Here is a 12323-nt window from a genome sequence, read left to right as displayed (position 1 = left end):
ATTGTTTGGGGCGTTTGAGGTTATCACTGTATCAAATTCTAGGAACAGGTTGGGAAGAATCAACATGGCAGCACTTTCTTCATTCACTGAATGAAGTAGGTCATTCAAGATTCCTAAAGAAGCCATCTTGACTCCATCTCCTGATCTAAAACTAGACTTAGTTAGAACCAAGGACAAGCAGCATCCAAGACAGGTACAAAGGTACACGAGAAATGTGGCGTACTGCTGCTGTTTTGTGTAAGGGGTCACTTCTTGGGTGTGGAATTCTGAGACCACTTCAAGGGTACTGTGCTCAGACCTGAAGTCCTCTGCCATATTGTATTCATCTCAGAAGTGGCGTGATTTGTCGTGCTGTGTGGTGTTGCATTACTTGTGCAATACAGACCTTGCTCAGTGTGCATCTCTCATCCAAAACCACAAACAACGTCCAGTCCTTTTTATGCTAATTTCGCTACTCAATCTCAATGGTGTGTCTTATTGCCTGCTACAACCTTGAGTTTGATGTAACGCTAGAAACCCTTCCATCTGCTCTATCCTCATTTGAAAGGGCTGTTAACAGTCAATGCTTGTTGGAACTAAAACTGGTAACCAACTAAGCTGTCTTGTCTAAGTAAATGTATTCTTGGTTTTAACAGATAATGTATTATGTGGTATACATGCAAATAAGACATAATGTGATTTTTCATTCAATTACATTTTTAAAATAGCTCTAAGATATACCACTGAATTCACCCACATAAGAAGAGTTTCCATTGTTTGAATTCTTCGCGCAGGACAGACCAAAACCCAACAGAACACATTAGGCAGCACTTCACACAGGTGCAATACAGCACATATGTGCCTTTTAGTTGGCCCTCACATTGCTCCCAAAAGTACTAGGGCTGGGCGCAATTTAAACTACGCAGGTGCAACTCACAGAATTGTGAGAATTGCACATGATGGGTATCAGTCACATTTTTAACCTATTGAGGCATGCATACACACTTGTGTAACTTTGCATGACGCGCCAACGTACAAGAAAAATGATGTTTGAGGTGCTTTTATTGTTTTGCAGTATTTATTAGCACAAAATGTGCCTTTGAGTCAAAAAATGAATACAAAATTGTGGATTTCCAATTTGCGTAATTACCCTACTGTTGCATACACCTAAACAGTGATTGCCAAAAAGATATTACACATCAAGATAAAATGGAATAATTCTGACTGAACATACTCAAGACAGATCAAACATGATATATAGTTGGCTGTCAAGTGTCCCAATGGTACTAATAAAAGAAAAGTTACAGACATAAAAAACATGATAAATTAGACAGAAAAGCACAATAAACGTATGTGCCAAACAGTTTAGAAATGCCACGACTGACTGTTCTATCATGTCGTTCAGAGAGGAATGTTAAGCTCAGGTGGTTCTAAGTCTCAGGGGGAAAAAACCTGATACTAACACAAAAGTCATATAGCACTGAATTCACCCACGAATAAACTTTCTATTATTTGAATTTTTCACACAGGACAGACCAAAACCCAACAGAACACATTAGACAGCACTTGACACACGTTCAATACAGCGCAGATCTGCCTTTTAGTTGGCTTTCACATTGCTCCCAACAGTGCAAGGCCTGGGCGCAATTTAAACAACTCAGGTGCAACTCACATAGTTTTAAGAATTTCAAGTTACGTGTGTCAGTCACATTCTTAACCTATTGAGGAGTGTGTGCACATCCAGAGTACAACAAATTCACATCTCTTCCAAACTTCCTAAAAAGATTGTAGAGTATCCTGTATATATATCAACCACTGACCGACCCATACATTAGGCAAGCCACACTATATACTCCTAACTATGGACCATAAGACTACTAACATACCATCAAAGGAATTTTCAGACTTTAGTCTATGATGGAAACCTTGAAATGTTATGCACAGTAACCCAGAGAGTTGTCTGGGCCAAAAAGCCCATAATAACAACAGAGAATATGGAAAGTGCTATGTAAATACTAACAAAGTATATACTGTGAAACCAGAAAGGTGATATCTATGTCAAGTGCTGCCCTCATCCTTGCCGCAAACGTCGCATTTTTCTTGATACTCTCTGCACTCCACATTTCGGACAGAACCTAATCGTATACAAAGAAACTGATGCAGGCAATGACTAACGACTCTTTAGAAAGCTGGACTATGGAGTAATAAATAATGTAGGAGAAATCTGAGCAAATGAAACCCTAAAAGCCCAATTTAAAGTGTTAAAAAAATAATATAAATACGAGATAACCAGTAACACGATATTATAGGAGGAAAACCTTGCGCTCCTTCACCATGAGCAAAAATAAATATGGTAAAAGGAAGTACAGGTAGTTATGAAAGTCATTCCCCATCTATGGATAAGTACGCAGATCTCACCTTTGGGACCTATTGGCTTCCCCATGGGTTTGTATCGATGCTGGCCGACTGGCTAAAGATTAAGCAAAAAAAAAAAGACATTGTGATGTATCTGCCTGTCTCATTGTGTAGGTTTGACCAACATGCATGCGCATGCCTACAAAATGGCACATGCACTTTTTTCTTTTTATTTACAGATCCGATTTGGAACTGTAAATAAAAATTAACAAAAGTTACACAAAAGCATTTTTTTTACGTGCAGGTGGCAGAAGCAACACAGAGGCTTTATATGGGGAGAAGCAAAACAAAGAGGGCAGGGAGAGTATTAAGCAATAAAGTGGGTGAAGTGACACAGAGGGCGGGGGCAGAAGCAACACAGAAGGCACAGGTGGGGGCAGAAAAATGGAGGACGATGGGAAGAAGAAAGCAACACGGGCGAGCAAGAGGAAGGGGGAACTGTTACAAGAAGCGCATACTGGCAAGCACAATAATGAGGAGTCTGGAGACAAGCACACCGGCGAGAGAGCAACACGACGTGCTGCAGAGGATACAAGAGAGACATCTGGAAAATAAATGCAGTTTTTTAGGGTGTTTAAAAGAAAAGTGACCAGTAGAAGGACACAAGTAATGTGTCCATGCTCCACCTGAGGGACAAACGCATGATGAGGAGGAAAACCTATTACAACTGACCAATACGAAACAAGACAATTAGAGTGACAATGAAACCAACCAATGGTAAGCAATGGACCGCCCCCAAGTCCACTATTAATAAATAAAATGCCCAGGCGAGTCCTAAAAAGGAAATATTATGACTAAAATCTTACATGATCACAACTGTAGTGTTGTAATTGCTCCATAGTGGTAATAGCACATATTTAGCAAAAAGCTATATAGGTAATGTACATGCAGAAGGGAAGAGTCACTGCCAAGTGCAGCGCTGGCCACTGGAAATGTAGAAACTAAAGCTGGGGTCATAAAGTCAAACAAAGGAAGCGACAGCAGAATTACGTTTGAAGCAGGAGGATGGTTTTTTGTGCATTCGTTTTTATGCATTTAAGTGGCTCTCTTAATTTTGCTTGTCGTTTGAATTCCCATGTCTTAACACAACCTTCCGCTTGACTCGAACCTTAATAACCTCCTCCCATCATTTAAAAAAAAATGTGCAGCAAATGAGCACGAAGACAGCAAACACCGCTGACAGCTCAAACCGAGCGATTACCTGGAATCAAAAATACGTACAAAATAAGAGGTTGTGAGAGGAAGTAAGCAACGAAAGGGGTTAAATAGAGGTTGACTGGGGTTGCGAACAAGTAGTTCTTGATTCAATTTTCTCCAAACAGCCCTTACTCGTCAACACAGGTTGCTGCAACTTAAGTTGCACCTCTACTGCAAAACACTCGTCACAAGAAGACAATGAAACAAAAAAAAACGTACAGAAACGTTTCCTCAGATTCGACCATACTCTGCTAGCGCACAAAGGTAAAGCTGCTGAAAGCACGCTTCTGCAACAGACCCAATTGCTAGCCTTACTTCCTCGCCGCTACCATTGTTTTTCCTTCCCCGGGGGGAGATGCGTTCAGCAACGCGCTCTCTCCCCGTTAGGACAGGTCGGTAAAGCAGAGATGACACACAGTCAAAGCAAAAGGCAGCTCACCTGCAGCGGCTGAAAGATAGAGGTGTGTGAAGTCTGCGGGGCGGCGGTATTCCGGTATTACACCCCCACCAGAAGTGATGTGTCTCGGGGCGCGCGGCGCTGCAGGCAGAGGCGGGCAGGATCAGTTTTCAGTGCCTCATCACAGCCGCGTGGAACGCACCCGGGGGAGCCGCGCGCGCGCGTGCTGCAGCTCGTCTCTGTGTACACACGGTGGCATTTTAAGAAGTTTACAGTTCACACACCGTTGGATATTAAGAAGCTTAAAAGGAAGCAGGAATGGAAAAAATGTGCAAGGCTTTCAGAGAGGCTTCCGCTAAGCAGAGCTGGAAGGGGCATGTTCTTCACAGTTGCTAAAATGCAAAGGCAGCCATATTCCTGGAAGTAGAAATTTGAGACAGCAGCACCCGGAAACAAAGGACTGGTAGCTAACAAGAAGCATTTTAACCGCTATACGGATTTTATACCCATCAGTCCTTTTATGGAGATACCCTGGGTGTTTACAAGAAACGTATTCCTGCCAATTACAGCGCTTTGACGTTTCTCAGCTATTTGCGTGTCTAGCTCATTTTACAGTCTAAGGCCTGCTGATGCACAAAATGATTTAACAGTTTCGAAGCTTCTGGTTTTGGTATATCGGGCAGGGGCGCAACCAGACCCGAACTTCAGTGTGGGTGTGTGTGTGTGTGGGGGGGGGGGGGTTGGGGGGTTAAGACTCCCAGCCAGGACTGGCCCTTGCACTGCCCGCGGACGGTGCAACAGTCTTTTTTGGCCCTCCTTCTCCATGAATTCTCTCACTACCGTTCGTCAACAATGCATCTCATCTCTCTATAGCCACTTTCTGACAAACATTTCATTTTTCATAGTGCTACTCGTAGTTTACTCACACTCACTTCTGTGTTCTGCATGGTACACGTTCTTTGTAGCAGGCTCATTAACCCTCTGCGCTGTGTGGGTGACAGGCGTGCCCATGTGAGTGCACAGTGAGCGATGCGACAGTGTGTGAGTAGGTTGAGCGGAGTGACTGCTGGGTGAGTGAGGTGACCATATGAATTTGGGTGCGGATGTAAGTGCAGAGTAGGACAAATGATTGTATGGTTAGTGATCGGCTTGTTTGAGTGAGATTGCAGTGAGGGGTACAGGTGAGTGAAGTGTCCCATGAGTGAAGGGTGAGTAGTGTGCTCGTGTGACTGCAGTGCAGAATGAGCGGTGTGCTCATGTGACCGCAGGATAAGTGGAGGGAGAACTGTGTGACTTCATGCCGAATGGCATAAGTGCTGTGTGGTTATTGTGAGTGCAGGATGAATGGTGTGAGTGCATTACGATCGCTGTGAGTGCAGGATGAGTGTGAAAGTGAAGGGCGAGACTGAGGAGTGAGTTGTCTGAATGCAGGGTGCATTCCCAGACACTTGAAGTAACTCAGTTTGTTACTGACTGCTGGTGTAGGGTTTCAGATATAAGTTAAACTATTACAATAATGGCATTATTTAGGGACAGGGCTGGACTGGCCGTAGCGGGCACCGGGCATTTTCTTAGTGGGCCAGAAGGGTGGTGGCGGTTTTGGACCATTGGGGGCCATTTTTGGTACAGAGGGCTGGTTTTGCTGCAGTGCTGCAATATCGGCCCCCTGTACCAAAAGCAGCTGCAGTGTTTTACACGTGCAACCCCCCAGCTCAGCCCCCACCCCCTCCCCATGGCCTGTCGGACTCAATTGCCAAGGCCGGTTTGCATTCCCAGGGATTGAGGGTGGAGGAAATAAATATTGTGCTCATCCTGCAACAAACTTCCAGTCTTGTGATTAGGGTTGCCAGCTCATTATATTAATGTCCCAGACATTACAAGAATAAACAGTCACCTAAAGCAGAATTTTCAGCACTTATGTGTGCATACTTGGAAGAGCAAATATAAAAATAATGCATTTTTAATTGTGTTCTATGGCTGCCTGAATGATCCATGGCTGATAATTAAAGGGAACAAAGACAGAAAAGTCACATTAGAATTGAATACATATGATTTTATTTATAACCCTATTTAGTGTCAAGACAAGGCCTTTGCAGGCTCTTTAAACAACAAATGGCTGGTATTTTTCTTTTGTCAATCCTATTTTATATTTCTTTTCATAAAATGTACTCTCACACTATGGCAGTGAAATTAAAATCCAAATGCAAGGAATAGGCAGAGTGGGTGCCCACTGGGTATTGGAACCAGAAAAAACAAAGGGGTCCATTAGGATGGCCGCCCGCCATCCTATCGGTCTTTGGGACCGCCCGCCATAAGGGCGGGGGGCCCGTGGGGGGTATTAGGATGCGCCCGCCACAGTCGCGGGCACATCCTGCATTTTTAGCATTGTGGCGGGCGGTGCTCTCAGCATCGCCCGCCACAATGCTAAAAATGCATGTATGCATTTGCATACACAAAGCGGCAGGCACCGCGCGGTGCCTGCCACATTGTGTATGCAAATGCTGGCGGGTACCACAGGTACCCCCCATGTGCAGACCCCACCTCCACCTCGCCTTCACTTCGGGGGCCCACAGGAAGTGAAGACCGCATGCCACCACGGAAAGGCATTGTTTTAAGCCTATCCTAATATGGCTGGCGGTGTCTGATAGACCCCGCCACCATAAAAAACCCTGGGATACAGCACGCCTACTGTGCCCCTCTCCGGGGCGGAAAAGAAGTGTTTCCGTCCGCCGCGGTCCCCCCGCCATTGTAATATGGCGGGGGGGAAATGGGTGGCAGGCGGGCATGGATGTCGGGCGGATCGCCACCACCACCATGGCGGTGACGATCCGCCCGACATCGTAATGGGCCCCAAAGCCTCTGTAACTAGTTTACAAAGGTATGTAAATGGTCTTTAAAGACCTGTGAAAAACTCAGGCGTGCCGTAGATAAGACCCCCAAACACTACCCAGCCGAGCCCACAGCAGGTCGAGCTGCAGCAGCCCAGGCTGAGACACACGACGGGAGGGGGGGACGTTCTGAAGCCCTTTCAGCCCTATGGGCGTTGTGCGCCTGTCTGAGGGGTTGCCACAGCTAAAACACTTTTTGTAGTTTACTAAACCCAGTTAACGATTCGGAAAAGGTTTTCCAAATTATTAAATAGGCTTAGTAACCATTAAGAAATCGCAATTGGAAAGGGGCTTGTTGAGGGCGTCCCTTCCAAATACCGATTACTTTACAGATGCACTCATGTTTTGCGACTGAAATCCGGTGTCGAAACATTATTTTACCACCAGTTCAAAATTGATGGTAAACCATTGAAAAACAAATTTTTGGCCATGGGACCACTGTGTACTCGTAAAAAACGTTTGATTACATTTCAATATTTTTTAAACGCATCCCATTTTACTTTTAGGAAAACAGGCTGCATTTAGAAACAAGCATTGGCAAAGCCAATAGGTCTCGGCAATCCGAGAGCTATTGGCTTTGTCAATGTCTTTCAGCCATGTTGAATAGCAGCACAACCGCTGTTCAACATGATTGAAACTGATGAAAAAACGCTATGATCCAGTCTGCATTGTATTCTGAACTCATATTTGAAAGTCCTTTCATGGGTGATAATGAAGTAAAAAGGTTTTGTGAAATAAAATATTTGGGCAAGAGCATACCTTTTAATTGGGGAAGCCATGATTTATCCAGGTTTTCTGATTTCACTTTGTACAACTTAGCTAGAAAATAAGTATCTATTTGTCTTACCTTCTGTAGTGTGCTCTGCTGCGACTTATTTGCCAGACGGTGGCAATTATGTTTAAATGAGAGGGGCACAGTAGGCGTGCTGTATCCCAGTGAATTGTTAACATGTCTCAAAGGGACAGCACATGCGCTGCCTAGGTGAGACCTATACTCGTATTTTAGATCAGCCCTTGGCTATTTGCAGTGAGCTTTTAATAACACATCGCCCACACACCAAGTTGAAAAAAATCCAAATAAAAACGTCTTGGGAATATTTTCTGGAGCAGTGTGAGAATTGGCCTATTTCCAGAAAATCCACACAGCACATGATTGGGTTGTGGCACACAAAGGAATGGCGCTACCTTTTCCTGCACCATATATCCGTGAAGTCTCCTCAAATACGTGTGCAGAGCACGGTGCATTTGTACTTGTGGCGGACTGTGTTTTGCCTTTGAGTTGTATGTCCATGTGTGTGTTTTTTATGATGAATGTGTGAATCGTGGGGTGGCTTTTATCTGTGTATTCAGTTTTTTAGGTCTCGCCTATTAATCCCGCAAGGGATAATAGACGAGAGCATAGAGGGCAAACCAAGGTCTGAAACCATCGCGGATTTCATACAGTTCGTGTGGTGCACTCGTGCGGAAAGCGCGTCCACATCAAAGCCATCAGTCTCCCTCCCACAGGCATCTGAAGCTTCCCCCAGCGTGTGCTCGGTCTCAGGCATTTCTCCTCCCCCCTAAATATTCATCCCTGCTGTTGCTGCCCACGGCCGTACTTTCACTTTCACGGCTGCCAGGCCGTGTCTCTTTCAACATCCTCCCTCCTCCCAGTGTACTTCTTTATTTCCCCTCCAATCACCACGACCTTCTTTCCATTTTCTTCCAGTATACTATTCTCCCATGATTTTATCCATTCTCTTATCTGCAATTCCAATCACCATGACCCACTGAGGCCAAATAGAAGACAAATACCCTCATGCAATATATTTCTTCACATGGATGCAGCATATTTACGTAAGCAATCTCCTGATTACTGAATGCATATATTTCTTCTTTTCGATTTATGCCATACATGCCATCGGACTTGATTCAGATAGGGGACACCCTATTTTTAAGCCCAAAATGTTTTTATTTTAGCTGTCTTCCACATGAAATTGACTCTGTTTCACAGCTGACGCTCGGCCGCGTCTTTTGCTTTTGTCTCGCGGCCACGTTTAAAGCATATTTGCTGCCGCGTCTAATGTATACTCGCGGTCGCGTTTCATGTTTAATTGCGGCCGCGTTTAGTGATACGTCTCGTGGCCGGCGTTTGATGTTTAATTGTGGCCGCGTTTAATGTTAAGTCTCGTGCCACATTCATTGTTTATATTTCTCTTTTTTTCAGCACTATTTTCTATCTTTGCCTTCTTATTGTCTTAATTTTCTGCTTCTCACTGGGTCAAAGTTTAGTGACGAGAAACAAATTTACAGACATGGGAGCCGGCGTTCACTACCTGCACATACAGAACTGCTCCGTGTGCATACTGTGTAATATATTAACTGCCGCGTTTAGTGTTAAGTCTCGTGGCCAGCGTTTGATATTTATTTGCGGTCACGTTTAATGTTAAGTCTCGCGCCGCATTCATTGTTTATATTTCTCTTTTTTCAGCATTATTTCCTATCTTTGCCTTCTTTTTTAAAAAAAAATCTTTTTATTTTTAAAAAAGAGAACATATACATAAGCACCACATCACAAGCGTATAGCAGCATATCAACATTAGTTTTTTTTTTTTTTTTTTTTTTTTTTTTTTTAAGACCTTTATTAGCAACAATACCAGCGTCGTTACAAATACCTTAGCAAGCATACAGTTCGTGGCTACCGGGACCAAACAAGTCCTCAGGCAAAGATGTTACACAGCCATGATTGCCGGCATCCCGGGGGCCCGGCGGCGTCATTTAGTGGACTCAGCTCAGCTGTAGTGATAGTAAATTCCCCATCAAGGCAGCACTAATCACAGCACGACTTCTGATTATTCATTAACAACAGCTCGCAGGGAAGGTCTGGTGTGTGCAAGGTCAATAGTAGAACGAAAATACCCATAGACCTACCCGAACCCCAACTCCCCACTCTACCCTCCCTCCCCAGTGTGTTTCGTGGAATGCCCAGTCAGTCTGATTCAGAGTAAACCTGCCGGGCAAACGTGTCGTGTAAAAACCATGTCCCGTGTCACTTCCCAACCCATGTCATCAATGGCCTAAGCCTCCAGTGACCCCCCCCGTTAAGCCCTCCCACGTAGGTGACTACTTGTGTGTCCCAGCGCCCCCCTCAGCAATCTCCCCACTGTCTTACCCATAGGGGAGCCCCCCCGTCCGCCCAGCCCTCTATTCCAAAACTTGGTCCTGGAGATCCACCACCTCAGATGTGTCGGAATCACCTTCCTCCCCCTTTCGTAAGTACTCCTTGTAGAGGTCCCAGAAGTTTTTTGGCCTACTTCTAGGTGGCAACAGTTCACTGTACAGCTCAGTTTGGGTACAGCAATAGCGCAGATCCCTCTTCCACCTCGCCACGGTGGGCAGCGGTCCGCGCATCCAGCAGGACGCAACTACTCTCCTGGCGAGCAACAACGCCATATCCGCTAGTCGGCGAAGTGATGGCGGGAGCGGTTTAGAAAAGCCCAGCAAAGCAAGCGCCGGTGTCCTGGGGAGCGTCTCCTCTAGCATTTGATCAAGTTCCGCAAATACCGCATTCCAGAAGTCTCGCACACCGGGGCAGAGCCACGCCATGTGGAAGAAGTCAGCGACCTGGGTGCGACAGCGCTCACATTCCGCCGTGGGCCGCAGGCCATAGCGGTGCAGTCGCTCTGGGGTATAGTACACCCTCTGGAGGAACTTAAAGTGCACCAGCCTGTGCCTGCCATTGAGTGAGATCCTGCGGGTGCTGGAGCAGCAATATCCCCACATGGCATCATCTATGGGTGATAGCAGATCCTCCTGCCAAGCCTCTCTGGCTTTAGACTGCATTAGATTCTGGTGTGCTACGCCTAACTTGTTGACCGACGAGAGCAGTTTAGCCGAGGACTTAGTTTTAATAATATAGGACAACTCTGGGATCTCCTCAGGCTCTTCCATAGACGGGCCCAACTCGTCTCGGTAAGCCGATCGCAGTCTGTGGAACTGAAACTGTTGTAGCAGTGTGGGGCTCGCAGTCCTCAAAGCTAACTGACCCCAAGTTTTAAGTGTGCCCTCCTCGAACAGATCCTCCATCCTTTCCAGGCCTAAAGAACGGAGGGACTCTACAACGCCCTTTTCTCTCAAGGGGCTCAACCACAGCGCCCATTCAATCGGCATCAGGGGTGAATACAATCGATCACAATCACGGGCGCGCACCAGTGCATGCCATGCATGGTTAGTCGCCTTAAGGGAGTCAAGGCGCCCGACCGACCGATCAAGCGGAAGACTAATCGTTGCTGGCAGTGGGAGTGGGTCCGCGAACAGTCGCTCCAGGAGCAAGTGCGGTGTACGCGCCTCTCCATGAACCCAGGAGTGCAAGTGGGTAGCCTGTGCTACGCGATAGTATCGTTCCATGTCAGGGGCCCCCAGGCCCCCCATTTCGCAAGGGAGAATGAGTGTCGCCCATCGTATCCTGGGCTGTTTGCCAGCCCACGCCAGCCGAATGAGAACCTGCGTGAGTTGTGTAAAGAAGGCCCTCGAGAGCACCACCGGTAGATTCGTGAATAAGAACAGAAACCGGGGCAGGACAACCATCTTCATTATAGCTATTCTGCCCAATAATGACAGTGGGAGCCTGCACCAAACGTCCACATCCTCCACCAGTTTGGCGAAGGCAACGCCGTAGTTATCACGGACAAGAATTTCCGGGTCGGTGTGTAAGTGGATGCCCAGGTATCTCACCGAGTCAGTCGTCCACTTTAGCGGGTACTCCACAGGGAAGGGCTGCGTCACAGGTGTGAGGGGGAATGCGATAGATTTGTCCCAGTTCACACGTAGTCCTGAGAGCGCGCCGAATCGAACCACCTCTCTGAGGACTGATGCCAGGTTAGCCTCCGGGTCACGGACGTATAGCAAGGTGTCATCTGCGTACGTAGATATGCCTATCTTATAGCTGGGGAAGCTGATCCCCTCCAAGCTGTGGTACTCCCTGATGGCACAAGCAAGCGGTTCCGCCACCAGCGCATAAAGAAGAGGTGATAGGGGGCAGCCTTGCCGCGTCCCTCTGCCGATATGGATCGGTGCTGACACCCTGTCCCCCAGTTTCAGTCTGGCTGACGGTCGGTGATACAGCGCGCCAACCATTTGCAGAAATGGTTCACCCAGACCTAGCTTCCGAAGCACCCGGACCATGAACGGCCATTCGACAGAGTCGAATGCCTTTTCCATATCCAGGAAAATCGCCAGTGCTTTATTCTCCTGTCGCACATGTTGCATGGTACCCAGGACTGTGCGTATATTGTACGTCAGATTTCTACATGGTACGAACCCAGACTGCTCAGGCGCTACCAGTTCCGGGACTAGGAGGGCTAGCCGATTGGCCAGTACCTTCGCGTATATTTTGGCATCCACATTCAGCAGACTGAGGGGCCTGTAGGAGCTGCACATGTTCAATGGCTTCCCCGGTTTCGGGATTG

At 46.6% G+C, this 12323-nt stretch overlaps 1 protein-coding gene across 1 annotated transcript in view; it reads right to left on the bottom strand.

Moving 5' to 3' along the window:
• ABCG2 (ATP binding cassette subfamily G member 2 (JR blood group)) overlaps positions 1 to 4427 on the bottom strand; it is a 662915-nt gene extending 658488 nt beyond the window's left edge. The window contains exon 1 of the mRNA XM_078676202.1: positions 4031 to 4427. The gene's annotated coding sequence lies outside the window, so the exon portion shown is untranslated. The remainder of the gene's footprint in view (positions 1 to 4030) is intronic.
• Between the last annotated feature and the right edge of the window lie 7896 nt (positions 4428 to 12323).

Source organism: Lissotriton helveticus, chromosome 2_1 (genome assembly GCF_964261635.1).
Source record: "Lissotriton helveticus chromosome 2_1, aLisHel1.1, whole genome shotgun sequence".
Lineage (NCBI taxonomy): Eukaryota > Metazoa > Chordata > Amphibia > Caudata > Salamandridae > Lissotriton > Lissotriton helveticus.
This window is presented reverse-complemented; position numbering and strand designations above follow the sequence as displayed.